Consider the following 23349-nt stretch of genomic DNA (forward strand, 5'->3'; position numbering starts at 1 on the left):
TATGTAAAATCATTACGAATCAAGTAAGTTAATACACATATAGCCTACACCCATGAACAATATGTATCATAATTCACACTAACCAGGTAGGGAAAATCCAAGAGTAAAAGCAGACTGTAAATAATGCAAACATATAAGACCAACACCTTCAAATATACTCAACACCGAACTACAAAAAAAAGCGATAGTGCCACTCATGAATGATGCGGAATGAAGATTAAAAACAAGCAACTAATTTGATTATTAAAAGGAATCTTGTGCATGACTAAAGAGAGCAACCAAAATGAATACAAGCACTGAACAAGTTCAAAATGTTAATAGTGATCTATCTTAGATTAGGAGAACTATAGAAGTGGGATGCTCTGAACAATCTATGCTGAACTTGCACATACGAACACATATATATTATATTAATATAGGCAAAAAAAACATCAAGCTATGAAATTCAGTTGCTATTTTGTTGCAGCTTTTATACACCCAACCAAACAACGACAGGCTAAATGTATGTCATCCATATATCATTCAATAATTACACCAATAACATCATACAAGATGCATAATTGACAATTATGTACAACATAAAACATAACTTCCATTAACAGAACATGACTACAAATTACAATAATAATACTAATTACCAAGCTAAGACTAATCCAACACTGGCCGGAGCATGTAAACCGGCAGAAGCCCAACAGAATATCCATGCAGGAAATCAACGGCACAAACTACATATCAGAAGGATTGGTAGACCCCAACACAGTAATCAGCATCTGAATAGACCTTGACGTGCCACCCGAGAAAAACACAGCAGGCAGTAAACTAGTTAAGCAGCCTTCTTCACAGTACTTGAACCTTCAAACAGATTACTTTGAAAGCAAACCTCCATGTTCTTTCAGGTCTTTTTAAGGTACTTCCCAAGAAAGTTCCATCTAAAACGCGAACAAAACAAGCACCTCCGATATTCTTAGGGATCTTGAAAATAAAACAAACCAAAAGGTGACACCTAAATATAGCCACTGCAGGATTACCTCCACCATGAGCATGTCCACAAAGTTGAAGAAATAAAAATCCCAGGTCTACCTTTATAACACGGTACACAACATAGCAAAATCCCTTTCATATGGTCTGACATGTATAGGTTGCTAGGCGAAAGCAGATATATCCGGATAGGCCTAGCAAACCTTTTTGCAACTTCCTCTTCTATCTCTTATTGACTCTGACTTAAGTCATGCAGGAACGGGAACAAAAGCAAGAAACCGCAGAATTTTGACCGTCTCCCCAAACCGCTGTTTTTCAGCACGAAAAGAGAAAGCACTTTGCACGCAGAACCTTATTGAATCACCTTGTGCTCTGTGTCCCTTTAGGCCCCGTTTGATAGCTCAACTTTTTCTAAGTATTATGAAAATACTACAGTTTTTTAAAATACCATGGTTTTAATTATCGTGAGCTGTTTGGCAACAATAAAAAACTGTAGTATTGAAACTGTAGTATTGTCAAAACTGTGGTATTTTCTCTGCATTAAAAAAAAGAACCCCAGACATCTTTTTTTTAAACAGAGCACGCAAAGAAAACAAGACTCTTCGTTATCGCCTTCCTCGCTCCCAAGCTGCCGCTGCCCGGAAGATCGTTGGCCATGGGACAAGCCAACAGAAGGGAATGGAAAGAAAAATGGTGTCCTTCCTGCTCCCACTTGCGCTCCTCCTCTCGTCGTACGCGCTGTGCATCAGGTTGGCCCCCGGGCAACTCATGCCCAGATTGCTCAGGGCATCTCCAGCCGCTCGGCCCCCCAGGACGCCTTAGAGCGGCCTGGGGGCGTGCCGGCGCTAGTTCGGCCCCTGGGGCGACCTAGCTCCCAGTCACGCCCCCCACGCGCCGGCCCCAGGATGCGGGAAATTCAAACTTGGTCGTTCCCGCTCTCAAAAGACGCCGCAAATCCGGCGATCGGACGTAGTCTAGCGTTACAAAAAACAGAGGGGCGCCGTGCGCAACGAATCACTCGGCTTGGTCGGCTCCAGGCGTTGGCAGAGTCAGCGTGCGCGGGCTCGTCGGTGTCGGACCTGCTCCGTCGCAGGGCTGCGTCGGCGCGGCTTCGGCACTGCTGGGCGGCGATGTAGAGGCGCCGTCCGGGCTTGGCGTCCGTGTGGTCGTGGGCGTCATCGGCGTCGTCGGCGTTGCCATCGGCAGCTCGTTCAGGATGAGGCCGCGCTGCACTAGGTACCACGCCTTGAGCTTCTCGTCGTTGCTCTGAAGCATGTCCGCCCCGCTCATCAGAAAAGTCATGTCGGTGTTCCTCTTCTTCGCGGCGACGTTCGTCCGAAGCAAGTCGAGCTTGATGGCGTTGTTCTTCATAAGCGACGACCACCGCGCCTCGGTCTTCTCTTCGCTAGGACGGCCCGAGCCTGGGCGTCAGCGAGGCAATGCTCGATGGACTCCTGCACTCGCGTGGTTGCCGCGTCGGCGCTTTTCCCCTTCTTTGCCAACTTGTGGCCGTCCGGCCGTCCCTCTGACGCGCCCGGAGTCGTCGCGTCTGGCTTGTATGTCTCCTTGGCCTTCTCGAGGGCACGCCGGACTTCCGCCCACTTCTCGCACTTGTCAATGCGCTTGTAGACGTGGAGGTGCTTGAAGTCGGCGTCTTGGTTGTCGCCCCGATACATGGCGAACATACGCAGCAGCTGCGCGGAGAGACAAACAGTTGGCGGGCGGCGGGCGTAGGGGACGAAGATATGCGGGCGAACGGCGTGCGTACCTGATCCTCAATGCTGGCGCCGCTCTCCGGGCGAGCCGCGACCTCCTCGACGATTCCATGCCATTTGTTGCACGCCAACTGGATACGCCCCCAATGGTTCGCCATCGCCTTGGAGCCGCGCTGCATGTACACGCCTTTGAAGTAGGGGTCGACGAGCTTCCGCTCGTCGAACTCGGCCTTGATGCGGTCCCAGTACGTGTCCAAGCTCTGGTTCGCGCCGGTGGTCGGGTCGAGGCAGACGACTTTCCATGCTTCGGCGAGGCATTCCTCCTCCTTGGACGTCCACTTGATGCGCGGTTCGCCTGACCTAGCCACCCGCTTCTTCTTCTTCTGGCGCCCCTTCGTCGGAACAGGAGCCGGTTCCTCCTCCTCCCCCTCCTCGTCGTCCTCCTCCTCGGGTTCCTGCGCGTCGTCGCCGTAGACGTAGCCGAGCTCGGCCTCCATGTCACCGTTGAGGTCCACTACTTCGTCATGGGTGGCGAACCCGGGAGACTCGGCGGCCGCGGTCGATCCTGTCGCGATGATGTCGTCCATGTCGGCTCCCGTGTCGTCGGTGTCGCCGAGGTGCGAGAAGGGTAGTGGTCCGCGGTAGAGATGGGGCATCGGTGTGGACGCGTAGGAGGCGGGCGGCGAGTAGTTGTATGGAGGGTACTGCACGCCGACGAAGGCGGGCGAGGGCGTGCGCGTAGCGGGGTGACCATGAGGGAAGGTCACGTTTGGGTTGAACCCGCCGTGCGCGTCGCCGTCGGCGTAGCCGTGCGACGATGAACCCCATGGAGATCCGGCGCCTTGCTGCCCCCAGGGCGCGTACTGGGCGTGGGCGACGACGGGTGGATTCATCCCCGCCTGGTCGACCGATGAGGAAGACGCCGCCGCGCGCGCCGCGTTGTCGCGGGCCTTCTTGGCTATGGCCCTGTTCCGCCTGTCGGCGGTGACCGCTTTGCGCCGCTGAACTTTCACCCTCCACTCGGCGTTCGACAGGCCCGATGGCTTCGATGGCGGCGCCCTCGGCTTCCTCGGCTTCGGCCGGGCCACGGTTGCCGCCGCGCGCGGCATGGCGTACTTCTTCGGCGGCATGGCGTGCTTCTTCGCGGCGAGCGGGAGGGGGTTTTGCGGGAGGAAGGCGAGCGAGCGGGAGAAAGGGGTAGAATGACGGGAGAGATGCGAGGGAAAAGCGTCAAGAAACGGCGGGAAAAGACCCTCGGGTCGCTTCCAGGGCGGGCCCACGCGCCTTTTTCGCTTGCGCCGGCTCCCCAAGCGCCCCCCAGGGCGCCGGGTTCGGCCTGGGTCCGCCGGCACCAGTTTTGGCCCGAGCCGGCGAAAAACGGGCTTCTGGAGGCGCGACTGGGGCCTTTTTTGTTGCCGGCGCGGCAAAATCGTATGGGGAGAGCTTGTTGGGGGCGCGGCTGGAGATGCCCTCATGCAATAGTCACGCACGTTGCTGGCTGAAACTGCTCATGCCGTTGTGTGCGATCACGGTCATACCGTACGTGTGCGGCTCTACCATCTCGCGTCCTTGCTCGCCGCGGCTTGCCGTGCATGCGCTGCTCCCGAACGCCGCTCCATTCCTCAGTGCTCCGCGCTCGCCGCTGCCAGCCAAGCTACAGCCGAGCTAGAGCGACACCGCGCGCTTCCGTGCCGCGTCGCTGTGCTCCGACCGCCGCTGATGCATAGCATGCCGCCGGGTCTGATTATGCATGGCCGTTCAATTTGCGGTCAGCTAAATTCGTGCATGTTTGCAACTGGTATGAAACGGCTAGCTAGCCACTTTACGTCGTTGTAAACATGCACCAGCCAAACACTGTCACAGTATTTTCAATACTACGAAATATTTTGATATGTCAAAACTGTGGTATCTAATACCTATAGACAAAAATACTGCAGTTTTTCAATACTATAATTTCTGCAGTACTTCGCTGTCAAACACAGCCTTAATTCTCGGCTGGCTCTTCCCGTCACTGTGCTACGGCCGCTGGCTAAACAAAACGCATGCATTGGCTGCATGCACACACGCATCTGCTCACCTAGCTGCATGCGTCCCTTGGCAATAACTAATGAGAGCACCAACCAATAGGAAAGAAGGGGGGCAGTGCATGCGGCCCTGTAAATCAGTACGCGCCTAACCTGCTCACGGGACTAAAAATCCCGGACGGAGATAGTATGTTACTCCCTCCTTCCATCTATATAGGGCCTAATACATCTTTCGAGGCTAAGTTTGACCAAATGTTAGAGCAATAATATATGACATGCAAGTTACACAAAGCACATCGTCAAATTCGTATGCGAAAGAAGCTTTCAATGATATAATTTTCACATTATGCATGTCATCTATTATTAATCTTGTCAATAGTCAAACGCGGTCTTAAAAAACGCATTAGGCCCTATATAGATGGAAGGAGGGAGTACCACTTTTCATTAACTACATGCCACATAAGCAAAAATTTATCGGAGAGCGCTATATTACTTGCTAAGTTACTCCCACTATGACTAGCCTTAGAGCAACTCCACTCGTTCGGCCCCCAGCGCAGAGGCCGGCGCTATTTCAAACCCTTGTCTGGGCCTTTTAGGGCCTGGGGGCAATCTAAGTCCCACTCACGTCCCCAGGTGCCGCCCCCAAAGCGTCGTAAATTTAAATTTGTCCATTCCCGCTACCCAAAAACGCCACAAGTTCGGCGATCAGCGCCACAAAGTCCCGGCGATCGACAATCATCTTGCGACAGTTCGGCGATCAATAAAAAGTTCGGCGTTCAAAAGAAAGGACACCTAGGCAATGCATCAAACGGCGGCGTCGGCCTCCGGCTTCGGACTGGCGGGAGTCGGCGTGCACGGGCTGGTGAGCGTCGGCGCGGTTTCTGTGCTTGGCGTCGTGGAGGAGTCGCTCGGGCTTGGCGGCAGCGTTGGGATTGGCGTGGGAGATAGCATCACCGTCGACTGCATCTGGTTCAGGATGAGGCCACGCTCCGCCAGGTACCACACCTTGACCTACTCGTCCATCGCCGATATGCCCCCCCTAATCAGGAAAGCCAAGTCGGTGTTCCTCTTCTTCGTGGCGACGTTGGTCCGGAGCAGGTCGAGCTTGACGACGTTGTTCGTCATGAATGCCGGCCATCGCACCTCAGTTTTCTCTTCCCTCTGGGCGGCACGGGTCTTGGCGTCGGTGATGCAATGCTCGATGGACTCTTACAGACGCGCGGTAGCCGGCGCGGCGTCCTTCGCCGACTTGGCTCGCTTGTTGCCGTCCGGGCGCCCATCGGCCGCGCCCGGCGTTGGCGCGTCCGGCTTGTACGTCTCCTTGGCCTTGGCGAGGGTGCACCAGACTTCCGCCCACTTCTCGCACTTCTCGATCCGGGAGAACACGTGGAGGTACTTGAAATCTTGGTCGGTGTTGTTGTCCTGGCGATACATGGGGAACATCCGCACCATCTGCGCCGAGGAACAAGTGTCGGCGGCACACGGAAAAAGAACGAGCTATAGACCGGCGTCATACCTGGCCCTCGATGTTGGGGCCGCTCTCCGGCCGAGCCACGATCTCCTGATGATCCCATGTCGTTTGTTGCACGCTGTTTGGATGAGCACCCAATGATTCGCCTTGGACTTCGAGCGGCGCTGCATGTGGACGCCGGCGAAGTAGGGGTCCACCAGCTTGCGCTCATCGAACTCCGACTTGATGCGCTCCCAATACGTGTTGACGTTCTGGTTCGTGTCGGTGATTGGGTCGAGGCAAACGATCTTCCATGCTTCGGCGAGGCACTCGTCTTCTTTGGACGCCCACTTGACGCGCAGTTCGCCGGTCCTGGCCACCCGCTTCTTCTGTTTCCCTTTCCTCACCGGAGCAGGCGCCGGCTCCTCCTTCTCCTCCTATGGCTCTTCCTCGTCGTAGTCGAGCTCGCCGTCCATGTCGCCGTTGAGGTCCATTGTATCTTCTTGGGCAGTGAACCTGGGGGAGGCGGCGGCAGCGGCCGAGCCGGTCGTGATGATGTCGTCCATGTCGGCCTCCGACGCGTCGGGGTCACCGAGATGCGGCGAGGAGGCTTGCAAGAAGAGCAGTGTGCCACGGCGCAGAGGTGGCGTCGGGGAGGACATGTAGGTCGACGGCGAGTAGGTGTACAGGGGGTACTGGATGACGGCGAACGCGGGTGAGGGCGTGCGCTGGGCCGGGTGGCCATGTGGAAAGGTGATGTTGGGGTTGAACCTGCCGTGCACGTCGCCGTCGGCATAGCCAGGCGAGGGCGTGCACCCCCATGGGTGTGGCGGCGGCGAGAAGTCGGCCGGCGACCCGACGCTCTGCTGGCTCTAGGGAGCGTACGGGCCGTGGCTGACGGGCGGATTCATCATCCCCGCGTGAGACGCCTCTGCTTGTTCCGCCATGAGATTTGCCTGCTCCGCCACGGCAGCAGCCGCCGCTGCCAGCGCCGCCATATCCCGGGCCTTCTTGGCATTGGCCCTGTTCCGTCGGATGGCGGTGACAGCCTCCCGGCACTGAAATTCCGCCTTCCAGTCGGCGTTAGACATGCCCGGGGGCTTGGATGACAGCACCTCTGCTTCCTCTGCTTCAGCTGGGTGGCGTTGGCATCGGTAGTGGTGCGAGGGGTCATGTACTTCTTCGGTGGCATGTCGACCAGATGGAGAGGGGAGAGGGAGGAGAATGGCGGGAGAAAGGGGGAATGGAGGGAAACGAAGGGGGAAAAGCAGGGGGGTCGGCGGGAAAAGAGCCTTCTCTCGCCGACAGAGCGGACCCACGCGCCTTTTCGCTTCGGTCGGCGCCCCCAGGCGACCCCCGGGGGCTTGGGTTCGGCTCAGGTTCGCTGACTATTATTTTGGTCCAAACCAGCGATAAATGAGATCCTGAGGGCGCGATTGGGCCGATTTCGGGGCGCCAGTGCTAAAAAACTGGGGACGCGGCTGGAGATGCTCTTAGAGCAACTCCAATGGGGCGACCCATTTTGTCCGCCTGCCTCCGTTTGGGTCGGCGTGGACAAAAGTGGAGGCCCAACGCGCTGACCCAAACCCAAATCTCGTCCGCCTGGCATCCACATCGACCCATTTCTAGCCCAAAATTACGCCTGAAATGCTTCGCCCGCGCCGACCATTTTCATTTCATCATGATGACCCTGTTACTACTCTATTACGGTTGCATCTGAATACTTATTCCGCTGCTAGTTATTCGTGACTTAGGAAATTCCTCACCTTGAATTTCCTCAGTGAAGAAATTGTAAAAATTGCCTATTCACCCCCTCTAGTCCATATAACACACTTTCAATTGGTATCAGAGCGAGGTACTCCCTTGTTCTATGTGATTTTGGTTTAACCACTTGGAGTTTTAGTTATGTTGACCGCAGGAATGAAGAAAGTGACATGCCCCATCTTTGACGGTCATGATTATCCCAAGTGGAAGGCCATGATGAGGAAGCGCCTCATGGTGATGAACATGAGTTGTGGACCGTCATTGAGATTGGCGTTACTGATCTTTACAAGATGGCGGAGGTTGATGATATTCACAAGTACACTTCACTTGACATCATGGCGAAGGACATCATCTCCTCCTGCTTACCCAGAAATCGGTTCAGGAACACTATGCATATCTGCAACGCAAAGCTTATCTGGGACCGAATCTCTAATGTCTATGAAGGTCATCGAACTCGTCGTGATCCATGGTTTGAGGATTTCAAGGAATCTCTCAAGATGATGACTTTCGAACCTGAACCATCATCCTCTGCACCATGCCTCATGGCAAAAGGTGCCAAGGTAACCGAATGTTCCTCATCTGAGTCTAGTGATGATCAATCTGATGATGATTTTGGACCTAGCTATACCAAGCTTGCTTCTATTGCCACTAACAACAAAAAGCTTTGGAAAAGGTTCAAAATTTGCTAGACAAAAGCGATGACCTGTTGGGTGAAGAAATGGATCAAACTCAAACTCTGACTAAAAATCTTCAGAGACTTCAGTCTAAGTTTGATAACCTTCAGAGTCATCATAACACACTCTTAGCTGATCATGAGAAGCTTTCTTATGAATTTCTTCAAAGAAAGCAAGATCTTGAAAAGCTAAGGGTGTGCTATGAAGATCTTCAGAAGGAGCGTGATTCATTGCTTGCTCAACAGATCAGTTCCGCTCAGGATGAATTCATTCCACCATGTTTGAAATGCATTGCATGTGAATTTGCTAATTCTTCACCTGAAAGTTCAAATGCTTCTATTGTTGCAAATTCTTCAACTATCTCTGTGGTCACAAATTCCTCATCTGAGGATACCACAAGTATCACTGACAATGCAGGGTTGAAGGAATTGTATGTGATAGGCATGTATAAAAGCCTCAAAGGGCATCATGCTCTTTGTGACGTGCTTAAAAAGCAAATCCTCAACAGGAACCCTAGGAAAGAGGGTATTGCCTTTGAGAGGAAACTCAATGCTGATGGGACCTACTGGAAACCTGAGCAGTATCCCAAAACCTCATGGGTTGCTGCAAAGGGACCTTCTGTAGATCCATCCACTTTATCTGGCTTTACATGTGAATCTTCATATTCTTCTTATGAGTCATTTGACTCCAACTATAAACTGTTCAAAAATCAGAATGGTGAAGTATTTGCTAGATATGCTAGCACTAACTGCAGGAATGGTCCTCCTATGAAGAAAATCTGGCTTCCCAAAAGATGACTTGAAAGTCTTCAGGTGAATGTCATCATGACACCACCTGTGAAGGATAGGAAACCCAGATCAAATTCTTCATATGGACCAAAGTCTTCATATGGATCCAAGTCCTCATATGGATCCAATTCCTCACGTGGATCAAATTCCTCATATGGATCCAAATCCTCATATGAACATCCAACCCCTCTGTTTTGCAGGGAAAATCTAAGGGTTATGAATATGTGCATTATTCTTCAAACCATTATGTTCATAAGTCCTCGAAGAATTTCTCTGCTTATTCATATGCTTACTCTAACCCCTCTTGTGTGAAACGAAGTGGACTGGTTTCTATGCCACCTTTCTCATATGGAGATCACAGAATGATGAACTCTTTGCCACCCCTCCAGATGTGGGTGGTGAAGAAAAAGAATTAATCTCTTATGCAGGGTAAGGTCTCCAGTCGAACTTTAACGTCTGAAGAATTTGCTAGAGACCTGAAATGCTTGAAAGGATGCAAGCTAATCATGAAGAAATGAATCTTCATTTCTCACGTCGTCATATTGCTATATATATGTTGTACTGCTTGATGAAATTCAAACTGATGAATTTGATGTCATATTCTTCACTGATGAAGTATATGAGTTCGTAAGATGCACTAATTCATCTGCAGGATGATCAACCCAAAGCTACTGAGTGGGTCCTCGATAGTGGATGTACAAATCACATGACCGGTGACAAGAACCTATTGATGGGCACTGCTTTATCTCCATCACATCTGAAGCATATAACCTACGCTGACAAAGGCAAAAGCAAGGTATTGGGTCTAGGCAGGGTTGCGATCTCAAAGGATCGACACATGGACAAAGTCATTATGGCACCTCGGCTCAGAGCAACCGGTTTACCTTGCATTGCTAGCTCAGAGATCAAGTCTTCTGGCAAAACACAACATCTTGGTACAGAAAACAACCGCTTTATTGATGCTAGCGGAAGACATAAGTTCAATATTACATCAAGTAGCAAGGCCAAGCAACACACATGGTGCGGCTGCACAATATGTACATTATTTAGTGAACATAAAGGGGCCTCGATTACGACAACTACGCGGCAGCGAAACGACGACGAAGCGGAACTCCATGGCACAGGGACACCGATGTGGACATGATCTAGACACGGGAAGCACTCCGATCCGAAAAGACTTTCCTGAAATCTGGCATGACACGCCAGGTCAGTACATTGAATGTACTTGCAAGCTCATAACAAGCATAAACATAACGGCAAACAATATCATGATATTTAATCAAGTTAAATGCAGTGCAATAATCCACTACTGATGAAGTGAAACAAACTTGTGCACCGAGTCCCTCGGACTCTCTTACCAAACGGGTTATCTCGTAACCAAATGGTGATCATATTCAGATCACGAACAAAACCAACACTTCGGTTCCCACAACAAATATCTTCATGATCTCACAAACATCATCACTTAACCAGTGCCAAGCATATAAATTTAGTGTGCAAGGTTACTTATTAATGTTGATCCATGGTGTGACTTACTCACGAGTTATGTCCGTAACCGAGGACGTGGCTATCGATAGATTTAGTAAACACTCTGCTGAGGTTAGCACACTGTACCCACATCACGGAACCCTTGGCCTCGTCTTCCCATTCGGGTGGACCAACGACATTCTGACAGAACCCTCCCATTGCCATGACACTCTCCCGGCCACTCCGACTAACTCCCCTCTGGGCTAAGTCATGGGTGGCCCCGTGCCTACCAAAGGCATCAACGGCCACCGTCGTGGCAAATCTTAAACAGTCCCAAACGGGGACAAGGTACCATAACAACAAACGGGCACACAAGGTTATGGCTGCTTACCGGGCCAGGGTACCGCACACCCATAACCTTCCCTCATTGGAGGTACCGACCAGAGGCATGACAATAGACCGAATAAAGGCCTTCCCATAAAGGCAAATGTGGTTACACTGGGAAAATCTGGATTCAGTGGCACGATGACTCGATCAACGTTATGTTCAAGTTGAATTAACATCAGCTTTAACTTGAAATAAAATAACATGAGTCACAATATACCATGAACATGCAACCATCCATCATGAATCAACTAACACTTAGAGTAAACAAATCAACATCATCAAGTTTTCTACTTGCACTCGTCATCACCAAACTTTACTGATTCTACTTCATTGGTTTTTTAACACTCATCAGTTTTAGTTATGACACTAACTTATAAAAATCAAATCCTCGCATATGAAAGTAATACCGATGCTAGTCATATCATAATCACACGGTCAAAACTTCTTCTACTACCTCATAATAGTCTAGATAGTCAAACACTACTGTAAACTAATCATTTCAACCATGACAAAGTAACTAGCATAAGAATTATTTATTTAAATAATTAAATGCATGAAATAACCCATATTCAAGTTGGAAAAATCATAAATATTGAAATGACATCATGCAAATGTTGGCGTGGCTTGCCTTAGTGCAGATGAGGTTCACACTCCTCCTGGTTATCTTCAAGACAAGCTTCTCCCGCTGAAAATATTTAAAAACAGAAAAAGAAAATATCAAGAATCATTCTGAAATTCACTAGAAATTCTAGAAAGTAGAGAAAAGTCTCCATTTTGGTGTGCTGCTAGAACTTTTCAACACAAATACAATGCAAAAAGAATCAATTCATTTGGACTTATGGTTTAAAAGTTATGGCTGATCAAAGTTTCTGGTCAAGATTTGAATTAAATTCAAGTAAAAGGAAAAACCAGGGGGGTGACGTCGAACGCGTATTTCAGCAGGGCGCCACCACTTATACCGCTTCGGGCGCGGTTGTGAGGCTGAAAGTGGGCCCCCACTATCAGGTTTAGAGAAAGGGAGAGAGAAACAGAGAGGAGGCGGTGATGCACCGGCGTTTCTCCGGCGAGGAGAGGTCAGCCGCCGACGTGGATGGAGGGGATGGATGCGCAAGACCTCAAGGAGTATGTACGTACCTGAAACATGGCTAGGGATGGACAGAAGGGATCAGAATCTTCTTCTCCAGCGGCGGCCGCGGTCGGGGTTCGCCGGAGAGGAAGAAGACGGCGCAATGCAGCGACTCCAGGGGCTCCAACTACACCAGCGCACATCAGAGGATCACCAGGGACACGCCAAAGAAGCTGGTTGAGCTCGAGAGGCTCTGGAGAAGCGAGGAATAGCAGAGGGGATCGCCGGCGGACTCCAGTCGAGAACGGCGGCCAGAGGCCTGCCCGGCCGAGCTGCGGCTATCTATGAGGTCTTGGCAAGTGTGGGAGTAAGAGGCGATGCTCGGAGAGGCTGGGGAGGGGTCCTATTTATAGAAAAGGGAGGAGAGGGGCTCGGCCTCCGTCGGAGTTCTCTAGATACGGTGCCCGGTGACGAACGACGTCAGTGAGAGGGGGAGAAGCATCCATGGCTCACACGACCACTGTGGGCGAGCGAAGACGAGCACAGGAGGTGGGTGGCGACGAGAGTAGGGGCACGGGCGCACTGTACGCTTGGCCGCGTCATGCCCGTGCTCGCTGCGGTGAGCTCCAGCGTCGGCGAGTGCTAGGGTGAAGTTAAGTGCACCAAGACGATGATTGTGGCGAGGTTTGGCAAGGCTCGGTGACGTGGGAAGTGAGCACGCGCGAAACAGAGCCGTCGGCGGCGTCTAGAGCGCGTCAACAAGCAGGTTGGCATCATGCACATGTGTGGTCACTGAGGGAGTCCTAGATTAGGGGGTATCCGGACAGCCGGACTATATGCTTTGGCCGGACTATTGGACCGTGAAGATACAAGACTCAAGACTTCGTCCCGTGTCCTGATGGGACTCTCCTTTGCGTCGAAGACAAGCTTGGCAATCCGGATATTAGATTTCCTTCTTCGTAGCCGACTCTATGTAAACCCTAGCCCCCTCCGATGTCTATATAAACCGGAGGGTTTGGTCCGTATAGGGACGATCATAACCTTCATAATCATCATGGCTAGCTTCTAGGATTTAGCCTCTACGATCTCGTGGTAGATCAACTCTTGTAATACTCATATCATCAAGATCAATCAAGCAGGAAGTAGGGTTTTACCTCCATCGAGAGGGCCCGAACCTGGGTAAAACATCATGTCCCTTGCCTCCTGTTACCATTAGCCTTAGATGCACAGATCAGGACCCCCTACCCGAGATCCGCCGGTTTTGACACCGACATTGGTGCTTTCATTGAGAGTTCCTCTGTGTCGTCGCTGCAAGGCTCGATGGCTCCTTCAATCATTAACCACAACACAGTCCAGGGCGAGACTTTTCTCCCCGGATAGATCTTCGTGTTCGGTGGCTTCGCTCTACGGGGCCAATTCGCTTGGCCATCTGGAGCAGATTGAGAGCTACGCCCCTAGCCATCAGGTCAGGTTCTGAAACTTGCACTACACGACCGATATCCGCGGAGACTTGATCTTCGACGGATTCGGGCCTGCGCCATGAGCGCCGAACAATCATGATGAGCACGGCTTAGACCTGCTGTCGGACAATACGTGGGATATCGTGCCTGTAGGAGCTCCGGACCTAAATCCGAGGCAGATTGCGTCGTCCGGGGACGGGTGGATAGACCCCGCCTCTGAGGCCGCACGCTCATTGGCGGTAGAGCCAAACACAGACTTCACCCCCAAAGAAGCCTGTGTCTCCGGACCCCAGGACTTGTGTCCGGTCGCAGGTCCCAGACCGCGCGCCCCCGAGCCCGCCGAATCTGGTTGGGCTCCGGTGATGGAGTTCGCCGCTGCGGATATCTTCCAGCACTCGCCCTTTGGCGGCATGATAAACCCGTTAAAGTCTCTCTCTTTGTCAGGAGACTCTTGGTCGAACTATGTCCGGCTCAAGAGGGAAGCAGGCGACGCGGGAATTCATTGCCCACCCACCACCCACTTCATAGCCACGGTCGATGATTTGACCGACGTGCTTGATTACGACTCTGAAGACATCGACGGTATGGACGACGGTGTAGGAGAAGAACAGGAACCACCGCCCACGGGGCGCTGGACAGCCACCTCCTCATATGATATATATATATATATATATATGGTGGACACTCCGAAAGAAACCAATGGCAATGAGGCAATGGAGGATAAACCCTCAAGGACGAAAGCAAAGCATGGGCGTCATCGGCGCCGCTCCAAGCCCCGCTGATAACCCACAAGTGTAGGGGATCGCAACAGCTTTCGAGGGTAAAGTATTCAACCCAAATTTATTGATTCGACACAAGGGGAGCCAAAGAATATTCTTGAGTATTAGCAGTTGAGTTGTCAATTCAACCACACCTGGATAACTTAGTATCTGCAGCAAAGTATTTAGTAGCAAAAGTGGTATGATAATAAAGGTAACGGTAGCAAAAGTAAAGATAAATGTTTTTTTGGTTTTTCTAGTAGTTGTAACAGTAGCAACAGAAAAGTAAATAAGCGAAGAACAATATGTGAAAAGCTCGTAGGCAATGGATCAATGATGGATAATTATGCCGGATGCGATTCCTCATGCAATAGTTATAACATAGGGTGATATAGAACTAGCTCCAATTCATCAATGTAATGTAGGCATGTATTCCGTAAATAGTCATACGTGCTTATGGAAAAGAACTTGCATGACATCTTTTGTCCTACCCTCCTGTGGCAGCGGGGTCCTAGCAGAAACTAAGGAATATTAAGGCCTCCTTTTAATAGAGAACCGAAACAAAGCATTAGCACATAGTGAATACATGAACTCCTCAAACTACGGTCATCACCGAGAAGTATCCCGATTATTGTCACTTCGGGGTTGTCGGATCATAACACATAATAGGTGACTATAGACTTGCAAGATAGGATCAAGAACACACATATATTCATGAAAACATAATAGGTTCAGATCCGAAATCATGGCACTCGGGCCCTAGTGACAAGCATTAAGCATAGCAAAGTCATAGCAACATCAATCTCAGAACATAGTGGATACTAGGGATCAAACCCTAACAAAACTAACTTGATTACATGGTAAATCTCATCCAACCCATCACCGTCCAGCAAGCCTACGATGAAATTACTCACGCACGGTGGTGAGCATCATGAAATTGGTGATGGAGAATGGTTGATGATGACAACGGCGATGAATCCCCCTCTCCGGAGCCCCGAACGGACTCCAGATTAGCCCTCGCGAGAGAGATTAGGGCTTGGCGGCGGCTCTGTGTCGTAAAACGGGATGAAACTTTCTCTCTTATTTTTTTCTCTCCGAACGTGAATATATGGAGTTGGAGTTGAGGTCGGTGGAGGTCCAGGGGGCCCACGAGATAGGAGGCCGCGCCCTAAGGGGGGCGCGCCCCCTGTCTCGGCCTGTGGGCCCCCTGGTATTGATTCTTTCACCAAAAATTCTTATTAATTCCAAAAAGTGCCTCCGTGGATTTCCAGGACATTCCGAGAACTTTTCTTTTCTACACATAAAACAACATCATGGCAGTTCTGCTGAAAACAGCGTCAGTCCGGGTTAGTTTCATTCAAATCATGCAAGTTAGAGTCCAAAACAAGGGCAAAAGTGTTTGGAAAAGTAGATACGTTGGAGACGTATCAACTCCCCCAAGCTTAAACCTTTGCTTGTCCTCAAGTAATTCAGTTGATAAACTGAAAGTGATCAAGAAAAAAAATTACAAACTCTGTTTGCTCTTGTTGTTATAAACATGAAAAGCCAGCATACAAGTTTCAGCAAATATCATGAACTAACCATACTAACAATAACACTTAGCTCTTACAATTACTCATACCAATAACATAATCAGCTAGCGAGCCATAATAATAAAACTCGGATGACAACACTTTCTCAAAATAATTATAACATGATATAACAAAATGGTATCTCGCTAGCCCTTTCTTAGACCGCAAAACATAAATGCAGAGCACCTTTAAAGATCAAGGACTGACTAAACATTGTAATTCATGGTAAAAGAGATCCAGTCAAGTCATACCCAATATAAACCAATAGTAATGAATGCAAATGATAGTGTGCTCTCCAGCGGGTGCTTTTAATAAGAAGGGTGATGACTCAACATTAAAGTAAATAGATAGGCCCTTCGCAGAGGGAAGCATGGATTTGTATAGGTGCCAGAGCTCGATTTTAAAATAGAGATTGAATAACATTTTGAGCGGCATACTTTCACTGTCAAAGCAACAACTATGAGATGGCTGTATCTTCCATACTACATGCATTATAGGCAGTTCCCAAACAGAATGGTAAAGGTTTATACTCCCCCAATGTCGGGGATTGGGTGCGACATATGCCAAGGGATGGCTTATCATGGTGGGAGCGAGTAGAACGTCGCCGGTGCCCGGAAGCGGGATGAGGCGAAGACATGCACACCGGCGGATCTTACACAGCTTCAGGGCTCTCCGAGGAGATAACACCCTTACTGCTGCTCTGCGGGGTCTCCGCATGATCACTATGGCAAAGTGAATACAAGGTTGCTCCTAGAGCTGTTTTCCGGAGGTAGGAGAGGGCAAGGCTAGCTCCCTGCTTCCTATATGACCGGGTCTAATGCTAAAGAAGCTATCCCCCTTGCATGGGTGCCCCGGGGGGCTTATATAGGCCTGCCCCCTAGGGATACAATGGTAATCTAGCTGGGCGCGGGTCTCAGCCGTCTGTCTCTCAGGCCGCCGTCTTCTCCGCCGACTGGTGGGCCCCGCCGACAGGCCTGGTACTGTAGCCGTGCTTCTAATGACGCTGGCTTGGTCATGGGGTCGTGGCAACAGTGCCGCTGCTTGGCGGACGATCATTATCGCCATTCCCCGTCTTGTCTGGTTAATGGCTTGTGGGGCCCGTGGGAGGGGCCGGCCGACTCCACGGGGCCGACTCCCATGGGTCCGTCTTCGTGGCGCTCTCACCGCCTTCTGTACCCCTGCTGACGGACGGGTCCCGCCGTCTCTGGGCCGTACAAGTAGGCCGTCGTGGGCATAGTACGCCACCCATGGGGGCTGAGGTCAGGGCAGGCATGGCAACAGTGCCGCTCCACGATGGAGATCTCCAGCGGTACGACACACTGTAGCCATGCCAGCCCTTCATGAGCGGGGTAGAGACGGCCATGTAGTGACCGTATCCTGCCCCGTCTATCATGGCAGGGGGTGGTTGGAGCCGCGGGCCGACTCCCATAGTCGGCCTAACTCGAAGTCGCCAGCCAAGAATCGGCTTATTTCGAAGTCGTCAGCTAAGAGTCGGCTTAACTCGAAGTCGTCCCTGGGACTCGGCCGTGAGGGGCAGTTGCCGCCGACTCCCAGGAGGCGGCCCTTTTATCATGGGGTCTTGAGGGGCGCAGTCTGCCCCGATGTTTTGAAAGGTTCTGGGGCTCGGGCCAGCCTACCCATGGCCCATTACTCCGATAGTAGTCCCCGAAGCTGGTGAGGCGCCAAGGGAGACATGTCGGGGAGCCTCAACAGTTTTATCTTTCTGGGGGTGGAATCTCGGCCTCGCCCGCCGTCTTCCTCCACACTGACTAGCAGGAGTCGGACTCGCAGAAGGCCGTCTTGCCTCTTAGAGAGTTTGAACGTCACAGCGGGGTCCAGGCAGCGTGCTTGATAAGCTTCCGGGTAGCCGCCCGTTGCGGGTCCGTCGCGTGGCGCCACGCGGCAGGGTCAGTCTGCCCACCCACGCGCGTGATGGGACATGACCTCAAGTGGGGCCCGCCACTATCGTGCCTCGGCATCCGAACGGATCCGTTGCGGCCGTGCGGACGGTTGGCATGCCCACATTGTAACTGCGCAGTTACTTTGTGTGGTAAATCGCGGGGGGCATGGGGTCTCGTGCACAGTTAATCCCACGCCCGCCCCATCGGCCTCTCTGCCCATGAGCCTATAAGTAGGCGGGAGGAGTGGGGTAGCGGAGCACGCGCGCCCATTTCCCCTACTCCCCTTGCTTTCTTCTTGCTTCTTCTTCCTCTTGCTGCTGCCGTACCGAAACACGCCATGCTCGCAGCGATGAGCTCTTCCTCTGCTGTCGCGCCTCCTCCCGTGCGCTCCGGCGTGTGGGACGGCTCCGAGGTGGACGATGATCATATCGAGTTCCTCCGCAGGACGCATCGCCTCCCCGGCGCGGACCTAGTGCGAGCCCGCGCCACGCCGGAGAGGGAAGTGTCCCCGATGCCGGAGGAGGGCGAGCGGGTCGTATTCCGCTCGCACCTCATGCGCGGCCTGGGGCTGCCGGCGAGCGGCTTCTTCCGCTCCTTCTTGGAGTTTCACGGGATCCAGCCGCACCACCTCACCCCGAACACGATGGTGCTGCTGGCTACCTTCGCCATCCTGTGCGAAGGCTTCCTCGGCATTCTCCCCACCATCGAGCTGTGGGGGGAATTCTTTCAGTCCAAGCTCGGCACGCACGTCACCGGCGTGCCGGCCCACTGTGGTGCCTTCCTCGCGATGCGGAGATCAACGGCCGACAACCCATTCCCCACCATTCTGCTGATCAAGTCGGTGAAGATGTGGCAACGGTCGTATTTTTACGTGAAGAACGTCGCCCCAGACGGCGACTGGGTCAATCTGCCGCCTTATGAAGCCGGCGCTTCGGCTGGGAGGCTCCCCAGCTGGTCCCACCGAGTCAAGACGTTGACTCCTGCTAGAGCCGCCGCCATTGCGCCACTCCGAGTGCTGATGCAGTCGGAGGGTCTGACTGGGGCCGACCTGCTGGCCGCCTTCGTGGCGCGCCGAGTCCTCCCGCTCCAAGGCCGACCTCATCTAATCTGTCAGATGAGCGGCCACCGGGACCCGAGTCGGATGTGCTCCAAGGACATGCCCCACGCGGAGGTGGCGAACACGGTGAACTACATCGCGAACTGCAGTCTCACGGCGGATTGGCAGCTTGGCAAGGAGCCATACTCGCGCGCCAACCCCCCTCCTGTTGTAAGTCGTCTTTCTTTTTCTTCTGTCTTCTTTTGCAGCCGAATCTGACTTCTGATCTTTTTGGTTTTTCCTTGAGTCAGAACCCCCTCGTCCAGCCCCCAGCCGGCACCACGGGGCCATCCCGTCAGTTCGTCTCCGACTGGGCGGAGAGCGACGTCGACGACCTCGACTTGGGGGCGGCGGCGATGGAGGCCGACGCCAAAGGAGGAGGAGGAGGAGGAGGAGGAGGCTTCAGGCCCTCGGCCACCTTTGCCGCCTGGCCTGATGACGATGCCGAGGGGGAAGTCGTCCCGCACCGCCAACCAAGGGTCGACCAGCCGGGCGCGAGATCCTCCGCCGTCTTGGACGGTCAAGGCGGCGCGAAGAGGCGTCGGGCCGGGCCGAGCTTGCTCGGCGGCCGGTCGAAGAAGTTCAAGGGGGCGGCCGCCGCGACCAAGCGGGAAGAGGCGATCGCGAAGGCCAACCGCTTCCGTAAGGAAGTGAAGAAGCCGCCACTAGTCTCCGCGTAAGTGCCTCCGCCTTTGTCTTGTTTTCTTACTAGTAATTTCGTCCAAATCTTTTACACGCCCTCATTGCTTCAAGGCCCCCCTCACTTTTGAGAGGGTCGCCGCCGCCTCCGTCATGGGGTCGGCAGAGACATCCGCCACTACTCGGCGGATTGACCCCGCCGCCGACCTCCGGGAGGCGACAGAGCAGAACGCGCAGGAGAAGCGCGACGAGGACGAGGCCGCCCATCTGGAGAAGGCGAGGAGGCCGAGAAGGCGGTGGCCTCCGCCCAAAGGAAGCTGGATGAGGCCGAAGCCGCCGTTGCGGCAAGGCGGCAAGCAGAGGAGGGCACGCACCGCTAATCGGCGCTGCTTGTCATTTTGCTGAACTCCGCGCCGCCGTCCCCGGAGTTCATGGGACATATTGGGGAAGCCGGCGGCGAGCACCCCATCATGGAGAAGGAAAGCGGCAAGGCCTCCATGTTAGACACGGCCGTGCCGCCACCGCCGCCTCCGCCGCCGTCTGGGAGCACGCGAGGTAAACAGCCGGCGGGCCCGCCGGTGCCGCCGACTGCGAACGAGTCTGAGGTGAGGCTGCTCCTTCAAGTCGCCTCGCCAGCGCGCCGCCGCCTCGAGAAGGCGACTTCGGCGCCACGCCCGTTGGAAACCGGTGCCGCCAGCTCAGCCATCCCGGACGCTGAGGCAACGAGTGCCGCACCCGTTGGGTGGGTGCGAGGAGGCGGCATAGGCCCGTTGAACCAAGCGCTTCTGGATGTTCAGGCGAAACTGCGAGCCGAGGGCGACGCCATCCAGAACTGCACCAAGGCGCATTTGGCATCGCGAGCGGCCGTCCGAGTATGCTTTATTTTGACTTTGTTTTTCCTTGCTTTTCTCTGTGGGGGCGCGCCGGCGCACCCACTGGCTGTAGTCCCCGAGTTTCGGGCCGGCTGCTGAGCAGGTGGCTCGGAACTCCATCTAGTGAGTTCCCAATATTTATCTTTGTCTAAAATTCTTATTTCGGGAGTATCACAACCTCCGCGCCACTGCCTTCAACCGCAATGTCGAGGAGCTGGGCAGGCGGACTGCCGACTTGTCAGAGAGCCGGAGTGAGTCCTTCTTCTTCTTCGCGGGGGCGCGCTGGCGCACCCGCGGGCTGTAGTCCCCGAGATTCGGGCCGACTGCCGAGCGGTCGGGCCGGATCTTTCTGGCGACCTTCTTTGCTGACTACTTAACGTCTCCTTCCTTTGTTCTTTAGGGGCCAACGCCACTCTTCAGCAGCAGCTGGGCAAAGCCAACACCGCCTTGCGCGTCAAGGGGGAGGAGTGCAGCAAGCTTGCCGCGGAGCACGACCTGCTGGCTGCGCAGCTGGCTGAGCAGAGGGAGCTGCTCAAGAAGGCGCAGGACGAGGCCGAGAAGAAAGAGGTTGCTCTCCTGGCCGAGTTCGAAAGCGAGCGCTCCTCCTGGACCAACAAGGAGGCACAGCCGACCTCCGGCTTCCATGAGATTGAGACATTGTCGACGGTGAGTTTCTTTTCTTCCTTTCTTTCTTTGAGCCTCCGACTATGGGTCGGGCTGACTTCTGATTTTTTGACTTGCTTCTTTCCCGTCTTGGCAGACTTCTTCCCTGGCCACTCGCAGGCGGTTACACAGGCCATCGAGGCTGATCGCAAGGCGCGGAGGGCGGATGGTGAGGAGATCGCCGCCAACGCCCCCGGACCCTTGATGAGCAGCTTCTGAGCATCGTGGCCCGTCTTCGGCCGGCCCATCGGATGATGCGCCGTCTTCAACATGCCGGCGCCCAGGCAGTTGCCGCCCTGTGGCCAGACATGCCGGTTCTATGCACTGCCAGTCGGACTGCCGACTGGCTGGAGGTCGCAGCCGGTCGTCTTGAGGCTTGGAAGGGTTCGTCGGCCCGGGCTGGAGCGCGTCGGGCCTTGGAATTCGTCAAGGCGTGGTATCCAGGGCTAGACCTGGACCGGCTGGCCGCGTTCCGGTCAGAGGCCCAGGCGGAGCTGCTAGCTGTGGAAGACGCCCTCGTCGCGCGCGCAGCAGCAATCGCCGACTACGCAGACACCAGCGTCTTCGTCCCTGATTGGGCTGAACACGGCAGGGAGGCACCGCCGGAGTGGTTCGGGATGAACCCGGATTATGACGAGGACTCGGTGGAGGTGATCGATTCCAGCGCCGAGGAGGAAGGCGAGGCGGAAGACAGAGGTGAGACGGAGGCGCCAGAAGGCGGAGCGGGCGACCAGCCTCAGCTCGACCGTGCCTCCAGCAACGAGCCGCGGCCGACCGAGCCAGCCGCCGCCGGAGACGATCAAGCCGAGACTGTCCGGCCGACCGCCCCGACGCCTGACACCGCCGTCTCTTCCGACCCTCCGAACCCGCCTGCCGCTTCCTAGGCTGCCGTCTTGCCTTCATTTTATCTGTTCTAGTAGTCTTTGAAGAACTTGTTAATTCTAACAATTCCACATGCGGGGTGTATTTTGAACTTCTGCTTGAAGATTCGGCCAAGGGCCTATGTAAATATTTATCTGAGTTCTATCTTTCCTTGCTCATTGCTCCTTTGGCTTTTTCCTTTGCCGCCTTCCCTTAGTCGCTGCCTTGCTAGTCGGACAACCGTTTCTGTGGCTGCCACTGGATCAAATGCTTGGCTACTTTGGGAAGGCAAGTACTTGGCCATTTTTTAGAGTCTTTTAACAAGTTGGATAGAAAGCGGCAGGATGACTACTAAAGAGTCGGCTTTGCTAAGAGAGGCAGGAAGCTGGCTTAAGCTATGTTTATGCTTTCCGTCCTTAGCCATTTTTCGTGCGGACGCCCATTCTTCCTTACTCCTGTCCACCAAATAGTCGCTCTGCGAGCTGCGGCTTCTGACAGGAGACGGCTTAGGCGTCACGCATGTAACACCCCAGATTCGATGCGCTAGGTGTCTGTCAGTTATTTGCCGTCGTTGCCATGTCATTTGCTTGCATGTTGCATTTTATCATGTCATCATGTGCATCTCATTTTGCATACGTGTTCGTCTCATGCATCCGAGCTTTTTCCCCGTTGTCCGTTTTGCAATTCGGCACTCCTATGCCCTCTGGCGTCCCCCTTTTGTCTCTCGTTGTGAGCGGGTGTTAAACTTTCTCGGAATGGCCCGAGGTTTGCCAAGCGGCCTTGGTATAGCACCGGTAGACCGCCTGTCAAGTTTCGTGCCATTTGGAGGTCGTTTGGTACTCCAACGGTTAACCGGGTAACCGTAAAAGCCTCTTTTGTCTTGCAGCCCAACACCCCTCCAAAGTGGCCCAAAACCCATCCTAACCCCCTCCATGCTCTCGTTCGTTCGATCACGATCATGTGGGCGAAAACCGCTCCTCATTTGGACCCCCTAGCTCCCAGAATCTATAAATATGCCCCTCCCCCCGAAATTCGCGGATGAATTCTCCCCTGAAACCCTAGCCCCACTCCTCTCGCCCGCCGGACATGTCCGATCTGTCCCGGACGTGTCCGCTCTCCCCCTCCGTGAATCCTGCCTCGCCATGTGGCGCCCGGCTGCCCGCGCCGCCACAGGCCCACCAGGCCCGCCTCCGGTCCTCCCGGCCCGAGCGCCGC

The sequence above is a fragment of the Triticum dicoccoides genome, chromosome 7B (assembly GCF_002162155.2).
Source record: "Triticum dicoccoides isolate Atlit2015 ecotype Zavitan chromosome 7B, WEW_v2.0, whole genome shotgun sequence".
In the NCBI taxonomy this organism is placed as follows: Eukaryota; Viridiplantae; Streptophyta; class Magnoliopsida; order Poales; family Poaceae; genus Triticum; species Triticum dicoccoides.